Raw genomic sequence first — 14,564 nt, 5'->3', positions numbered from 1 at the left:
GATTAAATTTTCAATGAGAAAACACTGTCCATTTGAAAAATTACCTTGACTTGCACAAAAAAAAAAATACACTCTAGCTGCACAGTTGTAATTCTTGGTGGCTTTCCCTTCAAATGCACCTCTCTGTAGGCACAGCGAGTTAACAAACTATAAAACAAAGGCTTAATTACAGGAAAAAAGTCAGCTATGATTAAGAGGTTTATACACTTAATGTGTTCACTCACAGTCTTGTCCAGTGTAATATTGGTCATACAACCCATTAATTTGGTCATGTTTGCAGAGTAAACAATGCCAGAGAGGCATACGGTGGTGCCCAGACATGGCCAAACAAAGCCACCTGGTTTATCTTCACTCCCAGTCAAACCCCAACCTGTTCACCATTTTGGTCACTGTAAACTGATGTTGGAGGCTTCCCTTCTTTTGTTAATACTCATATATTTGATCCATAGCAGTATTACTGCAGTGATCATGACTTTCTACGTCTGCAGATAGCGAAAATGGAATATACCCAGTACAATTCCATAAATAACTGTAAATATTCATTTTTGTTGGTTTTTTTTTTAGAATGCTTTTTGAAGTGCTTTGCTTACTCCATTCAGAAACATTTTGAACATAGAAGGAAGTGACTATCCTAGCAAAAGCATTTCCAAGCCTCAAAGCTCTTGCTAAATACTCAGTGTGAGGATAAAGCAATGACTGATGTTATTATGTGATCACCTCTAAACATATTTTTAAGGGTTACACAGCAATTTAGCAGAGGGATTCCCATTCTGCTAAGAAACACTTAAAACATTTGCTTGGTGTGTAGGCAAGTGACCTTCAGGACTCATCTAAGGACAAGGCACAGCACAGAAGCTAAACCACAGCAGCAGGGAGCTGACAAGTCAGGAGTGTACACGCTTAAACAAGTTTCACTTACTAAAAGAAAAATGTAAGCTTCTTTTCTGCTACATGTACTGCACAGACGGAGGCCTGTGATTACATAGTGTGCACCAGTGTACCCTAATCTCCACCAGAAAAAGGAAATAGGTCAGCAGAGCAATTAGGACCAAAGCAGTGTGTAGTATTCACAGCTTGAATTCCTTAGGTGACATCTAAAGATTACTTGAGCTTTAGGCACAGATAATATAGGCTGTCACTGTAGTATAAAGAAAGGTAGATCTGAGATACTCCCCAACAAAATTTCAAGCAAGTAGTTGTCAGTTTGCTGCATTTTACCAACTGTGACATTCTTGACTATTGCCCACAAATGAAAACAGTTTGCTCTGTCTTTCATTACTACCCATAGCCATGGGCAAGAAAACATAAGGGCATACTTATAGAGGTATTTATTTGGACTTCATCTCAGATGAAGTACCAAATATTTGATTTTTATCATGTTCCTTCTTCTAGTACTGAAAGGAAATAACGTATATAATTTCTAATAGACAAGAACAAAGCCACTGGATTTTCATGTGTTAAAGACATGACAGTTGAGAAACCACAGGAAGGCACAGGAGTGCAAATATGGCATGATGACATGAAAGCAGCAAATAATGAGAAGGAGCAAGCTAGCAGATGGAGGAAAAACAGACTGTTCAATAGCTAAAGACTAGCTAAGATACGATAATTTGAGTGGGGAAGATGACTTTGATGATCTATTAATTAAGAAGTCTGCATATGATAAAAGCTGACGAGAAAAGAAAAGGGGGAAAGGAAATTTTAAGAGGTCTATTTGAACTTCTAGTTTTTGTAATTTTGCTTTTTAAAAAATACATAAACCTCATATTTTAAAATGCAAAAACTGCTCATATGGCATCTATGATAACTGAAGATCCCTATCCCCAATAGCCTTAAGATAAGGAAAACAACCATATTTAGTTGGATCTATCCACTATTAAGCAAACAGCCCAGAAGAAATGTTGATGCCTTCTAGACTGCCTCTACTGCTTAAGGGAAAATATTAAATATTTTAGTAACTTTTGTTATGCTGAAAGGGTTCACGGTTGCTGTCAAATGGATTTTTGTATAGAAGCACTGAGTTCATTGAGGTTGATAAGCATACTAGCTGCCTGTCAGTCCACCTAAAATGAAAAAAAACCGTCGTGCTCCTATAATGGATATGACAGATTAAACAGGAGAAGCTATTCACCAAGGTACAGCTTGACAAGGCCTTTGTAGATGATGAGTCAGGTTTTGGAGGGTTAGGTACTCCAAATCACAGTAGGAGAACAGAGTCCACTTTTCTTTTCTGAACTAGTTTCTGATTTAGGGGGCTAATAGTCATGCTCATAAAAGTTCCAGCTGAGAGGTGACTTATATGTACAGTACTGAGAAGTGGCACACACCCCTTTCAGGTTGATGTCTGTGACTGCAGTAAAGCATCTGTCAAGCTCTGAAGACTGGATCTGCACAGAAGAGGGCAATAGTTAGGGTTAGCACCTGCTCTATTGATGTAATGCTGTTAGAGACAATTTAAAATGTTTTTAAAATACAGATAAGTAAAGGAAGGCTATGTCTGAAATAATAATGAAATAATGTGCGAGCAGAGAAATCAAGTGGGATCATCGGAGTAACTGGAGACCAACCAGAGATTTTCTTTAGATGTCACTTCAGGACGTCTTTGCACCCCCCAAAGACAAAGGGGAGTTCAACCACGTAATTACCTCTGACGATCTGGATGCAAACCACTACTAATCCTTGCCTATTTGACCTGGCACTTAAATTTATCACATTTAATCAGACAATACATCAGAATTGGTTTGGTTTTTTTTTAGTATTACCAAGACCTCAGAATCCTTGGTCATGAAAGGAAAGAGAAATGTTTGCTGCCACCCAGAAAGCCTTCCCTACCTTGCAGAATAAGTCCCTCTGTTAATTGCTAACAGGCAGAAGGTTGCAGAAGTTAACTACTAATGCTTTCTCAGTCCGTTTAATCAGGAAAGGGTCATATTACAGCTGAAATAATATGTTATTCTCATTAAGGCAGTGAATTTCAGACAAAGATTAAATTCTTGATCCAGGCATAGATTTGTCACAGAGGGCAAATCAATTAAAGTTTCTGTTACCCACCAGTAAATGGGATATTTGTTCTCCAGATCTTTTTGTATTTGCCAATTAACCCATGTTTATTTAGACTGCAAGTTCTTGAGGAGAATGTCTGCATTTAGCCTATGTACATCTATGATGTTGGGGGTTTAACATCATTCAGGATCAAGCCGTAGTAATGCTTTTAGTATCTGTCAGACAGCAGCAGAAAATTTAAACAAAATAAATGTTCTCAGCTATTCCTCATTTTATTTATAAGAGCCAAAGAACAAAATTTAGGATAATTATAGGAAAAAGCAAGGCTATTGAACATAATCAGAAATAAAGCTAATATTCTACTGATGACTGATGTCTATGCTCTAGATTATAATTGTAACTATAACTGACAGTACATGAAAAGAACACAAACCAATTAATTTTTAATCTTCTTCCTGTTAAATTGTTAAACTATTTTCTAAAACCAGATTTTGTTCCTGAATTAGACCAGGAAAAGGATAATTACAAGAGAAAACAAGTTCACAGTCTCCACTTTGAGTTCAATAATCTGACTTTATCTAAGTTACAAAAACCTGGAAATGTTTTTAAGAAGGATGTCACAAAACTACTGAGCTTAGTACAGAAGGCAAAATCTTTCGCTGCAGATCCAGATTCTGTGTCAAAGGTAAAAGAAGGTAAATTCTCCTAATCAAAGTTACAAATTGACCTAATTAATTTTATAATTAACCTTGATAATTGAAAGGAAAAATAGTGACCTTCACTGAGTTTGTTCAGTGTTTAGTTTCAGACTACAAGCAAATTCATTTCTGCTAATAAGGCCACTACTCCCAAATGTTGATGGGATAAAGTAGAAATTAATTAGCACATGCAAATGAAGACTACTTGTATTATACTGTACCATAGTTCCTAATTTATTCTTCCAAAACAGAGAGCTGTTTTTGTATTAAATTTTGAGGATACTGTCTTAGTCATGTACAAACACTAGACTTCCATGAGAAAGCCTATCTAAATAAACGAGCTTCCTAATGATAAGATTAGTTTTACTTAGACTACATCTTTAAAACAAACAATTCCCTAACTGTTTTGGTGAACAATCCTAGTTGGAGTAAATTCTGCAGTGCTTAGTCCTGTCAGATTTAGGTCATCTTCCCTCAAGCTGACAAGTAAAAAAGCCAATTCATTTCAATTAATTTCATTTAAGACGGAGTCAAATAACAGGATTTTATTAAATCTACAGAGCAATCATTTTCTATATCTGCATACAAATCACTGCCTACCACCTGGCAGGGCAAATACCGTGGAATAAGTTTTGAAACGTTTTATATTCCAGTGCCATCACCTTGAGTCACTTCCTGAAAAGTCTTTCAAGATTGAGTCTTGTGCTGGAAACCAGGATGGTGTCTTGCATAGCTACCCACTAATTTCTGGGAATGGAGACATCTCCCTCTGTCTCACTGCAGTCTGAATCTTTTAAGGGTATGGGGCGAAGAAAACCTTCTCAGCTGCTCTAAATGCTATCACATTTACCCAAATGTAAAACATGTCATCACAGCATTTTGAACCAGCATTTGGCAGAATGCTCCTAAAACAGTCTTGAGGAGATTATCTTCCCGAGGAAGGGGCAGGAAAGTGGTGTGCTCTGCTCCTAACTGCACTTAACGCATGAGGTTTCTAAGGGAATATTCAGTGCAGGATCCAACTCGTGCAAGTAGGAGAATAACCAAGTTTGGATACTTGCCCATAACCAAAACATCTTAGCTTCAAACTAATAACTGTTTTTTAAAACTGTCTTTGAGAGGAATAAAGAAAAGGGGGGGAGAGTGGAAATGGAGCACTGGAAATACTCCAAGTTCACATACCTGTCATTTTTTATTTCTCTGTTGCAGTGTAATGCCTCTTGCCTGTGTTAGAATTAAAATGCAGTTCTGGTATAAAAGAGCAACAACAAAGCATTGCAAGTCTGCTAAAAGTGGCTGAAACTTTGTATTATTATACATTTATTTTAAACTGACAGTACTGAATTGCAAACATGGGGTGTTCAGATCTAGGTAAAGTCCTACTTGGACAGAAGCTGCCAGAACAATACAAGTCTGCAGCAGGAATTACCTCCTAACATCTGCTGACCCACATGCAGATTTATCCATCAATTGATCTTCATTTACATTCATCCACTTCAGATGTCATTTCTGCAAATACTTTCTTAAAATCTGCAGAAAAATTCGAAGATACATGCCTCAGTGAGAGGAAACACTGCTATCCTTGCTCACACCATGAGCAACTGTGCTCGGAGGACCCAGATGCTTGAGCTCAGTTGTGCTCCCTGATGGGGCTCTGCAGCTGCACCTACCAGCAAGCATCAAGGTGGGAGGGGACAAAGAAAGCGCTCCATGTAAATGGCTTAGCCCTAATTTCCTCTCTTTCCTACAGGCATCGGTTAGGATAACAGGGGAGTGACAGTTTATAGGTGATCAGGCAAAAGAAGTCAGGTTTAAAAAAAATCTCTGTAACTTGCCCCGAGTTATCTGTCTCAGTAAATAAGGAAGGCAGTAAGCACAGGTCCCACTGTGAGACTGGTGTGATTATCTAAGGCTATCTCCTTCTGAAGTAAAAAGAACCTCTTCTGCTCCTGACACTTTAATAAAAAAATTAAAAATTGTATATCTCATTTGGCCTCATTCCTTGAAAGCCATTTAGGTACTGTAAAATGGGTGCCTATATTTTTATGCATCGAGGACAGTGTTATGCACTGGAATTGAACGTGGAAAAGAACAAGAAAAAAAACAGTGTTTTGCTTTTGGGACTTACTAGGGCAGATGTAGGCAGTATGTAATGATAACCAGTACCATTTTTATGTTCTTGTGTCCAAATAACAAGAAAAGCAGGAAAAATTCCCTTTACCCTGAAGTACTGCACTCACCTCTCTTGTTCTGCAATTCACAGTTAGTGTGGGACATCCTGGTGGGGGGTCATGTAATTATTTTGAGTTTTCTCATTATTGAAGCGTTCTTAGGACACACTATGGGTGCTCTTCAAAATGAGAGAGGCAACTCTTGGTGCTGAAGAATTTCTTAGTGTCCTCGGTTTCAGCACAGAGGGAATTCTGTCACCAACGCTCTAAGCCCCAGCAAGCTGTTGAACCAAGCACCGCCTACCAACTAGGTGTTTATCTGTCTTTCTAGGTTTACTGTCATGTGTAGTATTTTGAGAAACCCCAGCCTTCAGGAAGCACTCCTATCCACGCACCTGCTACAGCATGCAAAAGACAGCTGCAACTCCAGCCACTTATATTGGATGGTCACACTATTTCCATGAGGTACAAACATTGCAGTTACAGGGATGGAGTCACCAAGAGCTGGGATGAATGAACTGCAGGGCAAGTGGAATCTATGAGGCTATTCAAGGTGTTACATAAGGAAAAGTCTTTAATAAGGAAAAGTCTTTAATACTTGCATTGGGCAATCTAATTCTTCAGAAGTGTGAAGAATAAAATAGCAGTTGCAGTGTCTGCCAGAGCTGCAGCCTACTATACTAAAAAGCAGAAGAGATATGAGGTATGAAATTCCCATATTTATTTCAGCTCTGTGTGGCGTCTACATCCATAAATATAGTATCATATATACAACAGCACCCCTGACTACATCGCGTCTGATGGGGGCATACAAGAACACACTAAAAAAATGATCTACTCAGTGCAAGCAGCAGATCAGAGTCCTTAACTGGAAAAATCAAATTTATATTATATTTTATTTTGTATCATCTCTATTTAGTCTCTTTCTAACTGTAATTGCTACTGGATTTTATTATTGATATTTTTAATCATATTAATTCTAAACCACTCCTACAATCCAACCCTGGTTCTTGGCATGGCAGCATAATAGAAGAGTTACAATTCTGTTCAAGCCTCTTGTGCAAAAGCAAACAGTAATGACTGGACATCCAGTGTGTAAATAGTTATCAACAGTATACAGTTTCACTGTTATTTATTCTACCATGGTATTCATCAAGTCATTTGTTTTTAATTATCGAGCCAAAACCTGCAGAATATATTCCACACAAAATTAGGGGTACCCTGTTTTTACTTGCTAAAGCTGTGAATAGTTGTTACTTGAAACACACAGTGCAATATACATTGTCTTACCTGAAAAAGTAGAGAGCAGCTTCACCCTTCACGTTAAACTGACTGCAACAGGAGAAGCTGACACTTACTGGTTTAAACCCTTCTTGAACCACACAGATGGTAGCTTGTGTAGTCTGTCAGTGAAACTGTGTTCACATTACCTCAATGTCATTCACCTGGGTAAAGTTCTCTCAGGTAGTAACACCCAGCAAGTTGGAAGTTAGGTTTTATTCTTAGATTGCATAATAATGTTTTGACTTTCTACAACAGAGTTTCATACGAAGACCTCAAAGTCTCTGAACAACCTTTTAGGTAGATAAATACAACTGTATCTATAAAGTAGAGGCTCAGAGGGATTTGATCAACACACAGGGAGAACTTGCCCATGAGAGCATAGAGAGTATTTTATCATTATGATGGCCAGCTGGAATAGAGCAGACATAAACCAGGGAGGCTTTACTATTTCCTGAGGGTGTAACTGAACATATTCTATATATTTTTTCTTTCACATCCTGCGTACCTATTACAATACCCACACTCAGAATTCATTACAGTTTCTTTAATTCTCTAGTACAAGGGATCACAGACAAAAGCTGTATCACATCTGGTATTACTGTGTCAAGAACCTGTGCAATTTTCTTGATTGGACTACTCAGTGAATTATCTTTGCTTGTGCTACAGAAATTCAGAATTATCCTCTAGCTTTTTAAAAAATACTTTAAAATGATCTACCTACATCCAACAGCTGGTTCCCTGTGTGACTGCTAGTTTCAGTGAAGAATCTCTTCAATAGCCAGGCAGTATATATTTGGGGTATCGCTACATCCAGCTTCACTGGAGCAAATGCAGTATTTTTAAGACATACGTCTGTTCATCGCTGAAGGCTCATGTAATGAGAAAAACAAAAGTACATTGCGTTCTGCCCCATGCACAACAGCAATACCTATCCTACGAAGAATCTGGAGATGTGTTCTTTACTTCAATTTGTAGCATATTTTAACTTTTCCTCCATTACCTTTGAATGAAAAGAAGCTAAAACTTCATGACCCACTTATCAGGAGTAGTGAGACATTTCCCAAGTCACAAAAACCATCCTCTGAAAACTGAATACCCTGCTCCTTTCAATGACTCCTTCCCAAAACACTTTGCAAGCCCACTCTCTGATGGACAGCCTAGTATCCAGGAGCAGAACACAGACTTCTGGCCCTCACACCTGGTGCTGGCCAGGAGGTGTCTGCGGCCTGTCGCTGATCAAGAGGCACAGATGGGAAGGAGACAGAATGATGCTGACTTATTTTACTGGCAGAATAATAAAATAATAAGTCATAGTGACTAAGATGCCCATTAGCAAGGCCCAAAAGAAGAGGAAGAGTCTAATGCTGCTTTGCTTTATTTCTACCAGTGTTTTCAGTTTTTATCAATGTGTCATTCTCTAAAAAAAGATAGTCCAGCCTCTAGCTGAATATCAAATTTATATATTCTAGAAATAAATTTTATTTTATCATTCATTTGTTGTGAAACTCGGGGGGGGGGGGGGGGGGGGAAGTGTTCACAGACTTCTGGGGTCTAAGGCTCATGTGTTTTATAAGGTCACAGCTCTAGTGTGTAATACAGAGCCAAAGAAAGCCCCACACCACCACATGTGCAATACTGCCCGAAGCTCTGACCTCTCATGGTGGGAAGGTGACAAGCTAACAAGGAGGGCTGCTCCCCAGTTTCGCTGCCCGGCTTGGACCACATGCACCAGAACTACTGCAGGAGACCTTCAGCTTGACAAAGGCACTGTGAAAGAGGAGCATCTCTTCCAGGTCTGAGCATGCATATCCACCCACCCAGCTGCAAACCCACCTACCAGAATGGGCATTTATTAACACCCTCTATCATACAGCGTAGATGTGCCCAGGGGCTCACAGGAGCTTTCTCAACCACAGAATTCTACTCTGTAGCCTTTCTTTTCTGTAATACTTTCTTTGGGCTGACAGAGAATATCCCATCTCTATCTTAAGTAACATGAGTTCACCACACTGCAGAGTGTATCTGCTCAGAGCTATTCAGGAGATTGTGCTGCAGTAAGGAATAGCTACAGCACCAGTACAAGCAGACAAGTCAGCCTCTGAGGGTTCATTTTTTTCCTGAAGATAAAGGCACTTGGGACCTGTGGGATGCAAAAAATTCCCAGGTCTTGCCTTCTAGAAACATGTTTCAGGAGGATCTTTTTGCATGATGCTATTTATTTTAATTATCTCAGCCTATCAAGTTAGACTCTGCCAATCGTGCTCTGTTCTTGTTGACAGGGACTCGTGATGTTGTTATTGATTTATGTGATTACAAGGATTACCTCTGAGGGAGTCAATTACTTCAGCATTCATCTGAGGGGTTGCTGCAGAACTGGGTATGACTTCTGAGTTCAAAATTATGCTGATCAATGCCTTAAAATAATGTTACAGAAGTTCTTTGATCGCACTGGTTAATTAACAGTTGGCAATGACTGGGTAATCAGAATTAATGAAAACAGGAAGCCAATTCTTTTATGCATCATACAAGAGGGAGAAGCAAATGTTGAATGTTAAGGTTACCATTTAACTATCCAGTTTTAACTATATACAGAAGCATATGCATATCTTCTGTCAATACCCCTCTAAAAGAGAAGGAAAACAGAAAGACGGAATGCAAACTGGTCAAAGATCAGCTTTGTATGAAAGACTCACATTTGAATATTTTCTAAGACTCATTTTTCATTTTCTGAGATAGCATGTAGGCATCTCATCAACTTTCCCAAGATTTACTTTCAAATAAACTAAAACACTCTTTATAGAAAACTTGATTTTGGTGGATGAAAATTTTTCTAAGCATCTTGAAAACACCAATAAATATTCCAAATAAACAAGTGGGTATATTTCAATGGAAAATATTAAGGTTGTACAACGTCCAGACTCTTGTAACCAAAAAGTTTAGGGTTTTTTTCAACTTAATCTGTTTAAATTATGCATTAATTTGAGAAAATTGCTTGAGCCTGAGAAGTCATTAGCAAGTTTTTGTTCTTTGGTCAAAGTCAGTTTGTGATTTTCTTAATTTGAATGATGGAAAAACATGCATGTACTTAATTTTAAAGCATATGGAATGTCAAGATACAACAACATGTTTCAAGAATGATAGCCAAAAATTAAAACAAATATCAAAGATGGGATCCACTGATTATCCTTCCTTTATATTTAGCTGTGGAGTTGCATACTGTGCTCCTTATATTTAGAGTGTTAAAAGTATATTCGCTGATTCCTGAAAGGTTCTTGTAAACATTGTTTCATCCAAAACTGGTTGCATATCCCACGAAAGAGTAATAGCAGATACGCTTACCAACTGTCTAACATCACAAAGAGTATTGAAGTGGTAAGCAGGAAAAGGTGCACTATATTATAAAGAGGATTGCTTTCCCATCATCTTATTAATGAATTCAAGTCAGGTTCCCATCTAATTCTTCTAATAAGGTTCATATTCTTGTGGCAGTTTTCACATGAATACACAGTTTATCTTTGCATTTATTTTTATAGAAAAATCACTGTGACGCATGAGACACGGGACTATGACTTTTACAGCCAATACCAGCTATGTTTTTTGTATCATACTGCTCTGCAAAATGTTTAACTGTGTTGCAAGAAATACACAAACGCTTTTTTTTGTCCCCCAGTGATCAGTAGTGTTGATGCCTACTACTTACTTCAGGAGTGTGCCATTAATTGGATTACTTGCTTCAGTATCCAAAAGAAATGAAATGCATGGCAAGCTAATTTCATATCAATACCAGAATGCTTTCCTATCAACTCTGTCACTGTGTTCACAGGATAAAATGAATAAACATGTGCAACCTATTTGTGCACTGACTATGCAAGCTAAGAAACCTAAAAAGCAGAGCAGAAGGCAACCAAAATATTTCCAGGGACCAGTTCAATTTAACAGTTTAAAATCAGCCTTTGGTTTTTGAAATAAAGGGATAGTTTTGTTAAATTTCTTTTTTTTGTTTTTCTGTGATTTTAGTTTTCCTATCATAAATCTCACAGCTACAAATCAGGCAGTTAAATATTACTGGATAAATCCAGCCTTCATGTCTTGTAGTCTACATCTTCCCTATCTGATTTGGTTCATGTCTCCTGCAATGAGAAAGAAAAAAAGCATTCTCCCATCTTTCTGGCCTGTGCTGTTATGTATAAAGTGTAAGATGCCACTGACAGTTAACACCACACTTTGGATATGGTTGCACCCTATTTACAAAAGTCTTATTGCGATGCCTGGCACACATCTGAAGGGCAAAAAGCCAACTCACCAACTGTGACAAGTCTTCATTCACCAGTCATTAAGGAGAGGGATTATATGGCAAAGAGCAAAGTACTGCTGAATTAATTTTACAGCATTTCTTAGTTCCACCCCCACACTGCCCACCTGAATATCTCCCAAATAGTCAAATATAAAGTCAGACAAGAGAAAGCAGAAGTATGCATTCATGTACATATTTATACATACCACAATAAGTTTGAGACTGCCAGATACTCTTCCAGTTCTGGTCTTAATTGGATGCTTAATTGAAAATACTTTGTGTAAAGCATAATTTTACTCACTCTTCTTTCCCATAAATCACACCAATGAAGAAAAGTTAAAGATCTTCAATAAATCTGCATTTGAGACTTGGTATATTCCAGAAGACAGTGTAACTCTCTCTTACTGGGATCAATTTATTTGTGCAAGTCATTTGCAATTTAAAATCCCCTGCCAGACTTGTTGCTTCCTGTAGAATTGATTAAGTCTACAGAATTGTATCTATGTGTTGACAATGAAAAGATATAAAATCACATTATTCTATTACTATCTCTTAACTATTTAGCAGAAACCTCCAGAATGTTTGCAAACTTTTCCTTTTAATAAATTAACTTGTTAAGTGGGGGAAAACTGGATGAAACAGCAGATGAATGTGGGGACATGATAGCTTGTAGAAAATGGTTAAATCAAGAATCCATTTTTAATAAAAAAACCCATGAATCGTCTGTAGTGGAAGTAGGAGCACCAATATTTATATATATTAATCTATATATCACAGGGATTGACTTGAGGCAAAAAGGTATAAGTCATCATTTATGGAAAGCCCAAGAAGGAATTACTTCCTGTTATTTAAAATTCATCCCAAAAGCAAAGAAATGCGGTGAGAAAATTGCACAAGATTTCCTCTCCTGTACATACACAAATATTCATTTACTCATTTTTCTCCCTTTACTTGACATTTACTTTGTTCGCTTCATGATACGGCCCTTCCTTCTCTGTTGGAGAAGGGGAACATGAAGCCAAACAAGGTAACAGTTTAAGTTCCCCATTTGTAGTTCTTACAGATGTTTCCATTTTCCATCAGTGTTTATATTTACACGAGAAGGAAATGGCCTAGCAGCCTCAGCACAGTACTAATAATCCTAAATCCTTCAAACCAATTGTTTTGTTTATTCTCTTCCTTTTGTACAACAAAGGGAACATAAGCCCTGAGAGTGAGTCTTTCCCTTGTCTGGAGATTGGGCCTTTACTACTAAACACACATGCCCTTAGCTGAGAAACCATCCAGGAAGTCCTGGGAGACACCAATTCTCCACCCTCAGAAGGCAGCCTTACACCCATGAGTGTAAAGTGTGCCCCAGCTTGTTATTATCTCTCCCAACAGCATCAGCTTTCACTCAAGGAGTGTGACAAGTCAAAGACAGCCAACAGGATAGCAATGTATTTGCGGGTCCATGCAGTAAAAAGGAAAAGCTGCCCAAAATCTATCATCTCATCTAATTTTACACACACTCAGGTACACCACATATCCCCCATAAATCCCTGCATGTGGCTCACAATTCTCATAACATGCTATTTAGGAATGGCAGACTTTCCAATACTTGCTGAATTGCTATTTAAAACACTGATTTAAACACCTGCAAAGGTGTTTAGAATGAAATTTAAATTTCTATTTTAATATAAATGTAATTTTATGATACATTAAAAGACAGTAGCAGTGTCTTTAGAAGCAGTGTATTTCGATAATCAGCAGGGACTTAAATGAGATTACATGTTTATGCAACTTACAGCAGCTACTAAAACTGTAATGGAGGTAGAGCCTACATATGTTTAGAAATGAAGGTGAGAATGTAGATAACATATATAAGCATAGCAGGAAGATCAGAAAAATTGTAATATATCCAATTTTCTTCCAGCTAATGCACAAAACTGGAAGTTGCATACAGGAAAAAAGAAAAAAAAAAAAAAAAAAAAAAAAAAAAGACAAAACCTAAACCCTGCAGTTATAGTGCCTGAGGAGAGCAAGGACTGGTGAGCCGTTCCTCCCAGAAGGAGAAGATCAGCTGCCAGCTCCATGCAGCTGAGGGCCCTGACCAGGACAGGAGCAGAGGAAGGGCTGGGTGGCACAAGGCTCTGGCAGGGTGGGAGCCATGGCTCTCCAATCATCAGCTCCCTCCCCTGCCCAACGCTTTCTGGCCCCTCCTGGCACTGAGGGGACAAAACAGCAGGCTGAGGTTTTGCTATTCCCCTGCTTGCATCTTATTTTATATTAAAATGAGCTGATGGAACTTAAGGCTCATTGGCAGTAGCTGGATTTCTTCCTAGGCACCTGCTAAAGTAAGGCTAGCATCTTTCTTTACATACAGACACAGAAGAACAGATGCACACCCCTGAAACGCAACATACAGTCTAGCATTAGGCAGCACTATCCCTCCAAGGCAGCACGTTCCTGCAGGGCTTGAAAAGGGAGAGAAAATTTCCACCATGCTGCAAGCACTGTACCCTTTTTCACTGTCTTTCACAGCACATCTGGGTACAAGTCCCTGGTTAAAACACACTTTCAGCATACATATAAAAGAAAATCCTTCCAGGAATGGTGATTATTGACTTGCCGTTTAAAAGCAAATGGAGAGCTACTGAAGCAAGATAGGAGATATATTGTGGATCAAAGCCGCATCAGACACAATTCACTGCAGGAAGCTGGAGGCTATGCCAAAGCATCAGCAACAGAGGAGAGAATTTTTTAGTGTGAGCTCCAGCAAAATATTTTTTTTTAAAAAAGACCTGAAAGTGAGTAAGCAGAAATCTGATGTAAAAACCTGATTCACTAAGGGCACAGGCTCAGAAAAGGCAGTTTGGTTTATATTCTCGCCCTTTCCTGCTCACGAAGTGCAGGGAACATACCCACATAAGAAATGATAACAGAACTCATAAAAAGGAACCCAGGAACCCTCCATTTCGGAGGAATTGTTTCAGAAAATTGGAAGCACTGACTCGAAGGTTTGCAGCTGTCAAGGTGCCTTTTTCACTTGCAGGCTGGTCTCTCCAATGCCAGCAGATGAAAGGATGTTCAGTTCATGCTCTCAACAGCCTCGCCATTTCCTCTGAGTCTTCT

The sequence above is a fragment of the Leptosomus discolor genome, chromosome 5 (genome assembly GCF_034619465.1).
Source record: "Leptosomus discolor isolate bLepDis1 chromosome 5, bLepDis1.hap2, whole genome shotgun sequence".
NCBI lineage: Eukaryota > Metazoa > Chordata > Aves > Leptosomiformes > Leptosomidae > Leptosomus > Leptosomus discolor.
Note: the sequence above shows the minus strand (reverse complement) of the source record.